We start from the raw sequence: 5,670 nt of genomic DNA, 5'->3' as shown, positions 1-5,670 counted from the left end.
ATTATTAAGAGTTTAGTTACTTAGTATTTATCATTAATACTTTTAATGAAAGGAGAATTCTAGTCCTGTCAAACCCGTTCGGCTAACGACCCTCCACCAGTCAAGCAAGCGGTGGGTGAGAGTGGACACCCATTAAGTTGCCATTTTATACGCAACAACCTTATACCCACCTTATAGACTGGCTTTGTGAATGAGGCGTATTAGCGGTAAGACTGACTTTACTCTTATACATATATATATTATTAACTTATAATATTATAAAGTATAAGGGTTGAATTTTAACTTTTAAAATTCTAAGGGCTAACTTGGAATTAAAGTATTCATAAGATAAAACTTTACAAATTCCAAAACTTGAGGGCAAGTTTTGAAACTATTCAAAACTAATTAATTCCATAACTTATGTGTTTAAAGTAGTTTTAATCCAAAAACTCTTCAAGTTCCATAACTTGAGGACAAGTTATGGAAGACTTTAAACTAATAAAAGAATTAACTTTTCTTTATTTTATAACTTATGGAATTAATTAAGGTTACACTTTTTTTATTTATTATTTAATGAAGAGACTCTTGGTCCTCCATAACTTGAGGACAAGTTATGGAGTCATAAATCCATTTAATTAGAACTAGACTCCTCATTTTGTAACCTTTGCCAACTTTTATGAGTTTTATGAAACTTAAATGTGACTTTTCATATAACTTGAGGACAAGTTACAAAAACACATTTTAGAATCAACTCTTAGATTAATTTGGATTGAAAACAACTATTCCACTCAACTTTTCTATTAATCTAAGCAACTCATAAGAACAAGATAATTCAAATCAAACTTTTTCATGTAATTAGCCTAATCACAAAACTAATTCAAAACATGAATCTACTGACAATTATCTTTGAAATTGGATTAACATGAACATTACCACATCAAAAACAAGTTTATAAGTTCAAAAACAACTTAGGGTAATGTTCCTAGTCCAATTCTAGCCAAAAAAGTCGAATTTATGCTGTCTGGGGGTCCAACTCGTCGAGTGCATGAACCAACTCGGCGAGTTGGATCGATTTGATCACTTTTTGGGCATGGACTCGCCCAGTCTCCTGATGGACTCTCCAAGTCTAATGATCAGACAGCAACAACTTCGATTTTTTAAGCAGTTTTGCAAGTATAATAAGAAAACAAGCCTTGGCTCTGATACCACTGTTGGGTTTTGAGCATTCTAACACTCCTAAGTGTACATGCAACCCTAAATACCTTGGATCTATGTTTTCTCTATTATACATGAAAATAAGAACTTCCAAGGTATTATCCTAATCTAGCATACAAAACAATGACTATAGCAAGATAGAATACATACCTCTTTGATGTAGAAAGTCTTCATGAAGCTTGAGTGCCAAGTGCCCCAAGTGTGACACCTCAAATGGTTCACACAATACCAAATACCCTTGGAATAACTTGAGAGAATCTACACTCATGAAATCGGCTAGCCCCTTTTACTTCACACACTAGTGGCCGATTTTGGTCAAGAATAAGATGCTTATATAGTTAGGGTTACACTATGTAAACCCTAATTGACATGGCCTTTCATTTCCATGACCCATGGGTACAAATACACCATGGAGCATCCATGGACCATCCTATGGGTTTTAGCCCAACTTGATTATCCATGGAGCATTAGCCCACTATACAAGTATGGATGATTTACACAATCAACCCATATATTTAATTAGTCTTCTTTTGATCACTTAATTAATCCTAGATTAATTCTTGATCAATACTAATTAAATAATCTTATTATTCTTATTATTAATATACTAGAACTTATAATATATTAATAACCTTAAGTGTCTTATTTCTCTCATTAAAGTCTATCCAAGTGCATGATGCCATGCAACCCAAAAGAACCATGTCGGGTCGGGTCAAGTCTTACCAATTATAGTTATGGACTTAGACATTAATCCAACAAAACCAACAATAATTTCAGGTCTTCCAGTCATTTCGACTGTGACTACAACTATTCCAATTTCAAGACCTAATACAAAAGGTATTGAAATTGAGAATGTTGTTTCTTCAAATGTTTCTTCGTCAAAGAATGCAGCTCCTTCGAATGTTAAAGATAAAGGAAAAGGAGTCTTGGTTGAGAAGACTAACAAAGAGATAAAAGCTGAGGTGGCAGCGAAAGTTGAAAGAAAGAGGCATGTTGAAAGTATTAAGCGTCAAAGAGCTCTTGAAGGTTCGAATGTTGATAAGGGAGATCCTTCAAAAGTATACAATTACGAAACTATTGAATCAGGGGTGATGTTCGATCATATGTACTCGTTTGAAAAGATTCCAAAGAAGAGTTTTGTGGTGACAAATACTGATTATGGTTAACTTGATTTTCCAATCAACGAGATGATGTTCGTTATGCCACAGTTCAAAGCAGAAACAAAGTCTATGGATGTCGAAGAGGGAAAGAAGATGAAAATTCGATTTCATGCAGTGTTAGCAAAGGCTCAAGAAGATATTTGGTTGTTGGAGAAGATTAAGAAGGTGATATCCATAAAAAGGGATGTTATTTTCGAAGGAAAGTTTCAGAATTTGAAATATGTTGTGATAAGAGCAAGTGGAAAGATACAAGAGTTCACTGTGGCGGACTTTCCATTGATGAACACTTATGATCTCATCAATGTTGCTCTGATACTTAAAGACAAGTCCTTTTCTTTCCTCCAAGAAACAGAACCAGATGTCTTCAGTCTTGGGTGTAGGCACATAAAAAATTTCTTGGAGAATGATTTCGAATGCTTAGCTCAAATTGATGTCGAGCTTGCTACTGTTAAAGGCATCGACATTACAGCACCAATGGCTCCTACGAAGAAGCAAGTTGAGTTGAAAAGGTATGAAGATGGTGAAATATGTTTAAAGCCATTGGGGATTGTCTTTGCTGGAAAAAATAAAGCTGGAAGAGCTAAAAGATTTTTGTTTCAAACTTCTGAAGTGGAGAGATATTCAAATTCACAATATACGAACTTAATTGTTCATATGAATCATTGCAAGAAAAACTCAGAAGGAGACAAGAAGGAGATAAAGGAAGTTATCTCCTGGTACATGGAAATCCGAAGAGTATTGATGTATGACGTTCAACTACTAACTTCATGAAGACTTCGACCTTTATTCCAAAGGGGGAGATTTTTAGGGTATAAATGTTGTAATAAGTCGAAGTGTTAGTTTTGTTGTTACGAAGGATCTCTAGTCTTCGTAAGTAGAGTCTTCGGATGTAATGTTATATTTACTAAGGCATTTTATTGAATAGTCTTAATGTGTAGTCCTTAGTATTTTGTTACGCTTTTGTACGCCTATAAATAGGAGACTGTACTGAGTGAGAACTTAACTTTTCACATACTCTTTACAAAGAATTCCTTTGTACTCTGTAAAATCAAAAGCATAATATGAGCTGAACAAATATTATATTTACTCTCGTGTTCATCGTGTTTCTTCTTTCTTAATTCTTATCTGAATTGATCTTTAAACTCGATTACAATTCTCATCAGAACTTGATGAGAATCCACCAGAACTTCCTGACTTCCTTAAGCCACACGATTCTCCTTGAGATTTCAAACTACTTTTCAGCAGTTGTGTGTTTTGATCTGTTGACTGTAGTCTGAGTGATCTCCAATTGCTTCTAGGTCATGCAGTTCATGGTAGTCATTGGGAAGAAATACTTTGCTTCATCATTTTTGCGTTTGAAAATGACTCCAAGATTTGGGAAGTTGGTTGCTCCAAGGGATCTTTCTTGAAATCCTTCAGTAAGGACCGAAGCTGGTTCAAGAGGAGGAAGGTTGAACTTCTGAGCAAGTGTTGGGTGGATGTCCGCATCAATTCTTGCAAAGTCACACACGGTCTCTTTCAGGAAGGTACAGGCCCTTTCATACGCAATCTGCATCTTCGGGTGTTTTTCAGTCTTATTCTAAAATACCTTTGCAATCAGGAAGATTTCTTCCGGGTTTATGCAAGGGAAATCAGCTTGGGTTCGGATGTAGTCTGAGTTTCTTCTGGTGAGAGTATGCCGAATGAATTCAGCCTACATGAATTTCCGAGGTTTGTATTTTTTGACTGTGGTGGGCCTATCATTCGACTAGATTTTCTCAATAGAAGACCCACGCTTGGCATGAAATCTATTAAGTCTCTCAAACTCTAAAGGCAATCTTTTGTCATCGGGAAGACTGCGGTCAAAGGATTCAAATTATATGAAGTATTTTGCATTTGGAGAGATGGGGATGCCCCAATAACCATCATGAGGAGGTTCTTCGTATGTGAGGTACGGCTTGTTATCGTCATCTAGTAATCTTCTGTGCAGATTGTGTAACGCCCGTACATCAGGGCTAGTCAATTTAGAGGCGATAGGCGTCAAAAATGAATTTTTGATGAAAGATTATTTAGAATGAATAATCTCAACTAAGTTATAGTATATGTTACAAGGATTCCGTACATATAAAGAACACCGAAATCCGAGTTATAACGAAGAAGTTATTACCTGTCGAAGTTTTGCGACAGAACCGACACGACACAGCGCGACCTAAAAAGTAAATGTATGTTAGAGAGATATTTAGACTTAGCAATCTAAATGAAAGTCGTAGAATACGTTAAACCATGAGCGTGCATAAAAAGAACGCCCAAATCTGACTTCATATGAGGAAGTTATGATTTTTCGAAGTTTCGACTTAGCGGTATGCAGCCCGATTACTCGATTTCAGACTGAGCGATTTTTAGCCGAAACAATCTAAATGAGAATCGAACATCTCATTAATTGTAGTAAAACGATAAAAAGATAGGCGAAAACGGACGTCGGATGAAGAAGTTATAATTTTATAATGGAGTTTTCCTGTCCCGGCCTACTAAAAATAAATAATAAAAATAAATTCAAAATTAGCCGACGGAGTCTAAACGAAAGTTGTAGAGCGTAGTCTCACCTATGCAAGGATATAAAGAACGTCGAAAATGGAGTTTGTATGAGGAAGATATGAATTTTTGAAGTTTATTAAATATTTTCGATATTTAATTCAAATATAAATTCGATATTATCCGGAAGGGGGGGAGTCAGCGTTCTTATCCCCATTACGCCCAGCGTAATTTAGAATTACGCCCAGCGTAATTTAGAATTACGCCCAGCGTAATTTAGAATTACGCCCAGCGTAATTTGGGTTTCTAGCCCCCTATAAAAGGGTGTCGAGGGCAGCCGAGTTCCTTGTTCATTTCTTCCCTTTCTCTCGCGTTTTCGCATCGTTTTTCGTGCAAGAATTATCCCGAAGCCCCGGTATCATTCCCGAGCCCCGAAGCAAGTCCCGAGGCCCCAAAGATCCCGAGAAGTGCAATTCCCGAGCCGAAGCTCTGCCCGCGAAGAGTCCGGTTTTTGTGAAAATCTTCCAGATCTGCCGAAGAATACTACTTCTACAAGCCATAGTGCCGTCCGATCATCTTCTAATCAAGTGAGTGTGTAGTCACTTTCTCCTAACACATCAATATTAAGTATTTGCTATGAAATACGTGCTATGTGTATAATATAAAGTTGTTTATATGTGTGGGTGTATAGTCCTTTTCATAAACACGGGTATAATACAAGTATTGTTTGAATGTATTAAGTATATGTTTGGGTGAGTGTATAGTTACTTTCTCCTAACACATAAATATTAAGTATTTGCTATGA

Source organism: Lactuca sativa, chromosome 3 (assembly GCF_002870075.4).
Source record: "Lactuca sativa cultivar Salinas chromosome 3, Lsat_Salinas_v11, whole genome shotgun sequence".
Taxonomy (NCBI): Eukaryota; Viridiplantae; Streptophyta; class Magnoliopsida; order Asterales; family Asteraceae; genus Lactuca; species Lactuca sativa.
This window is presented reverse-complemented; position numbering follows the sequence as displayed.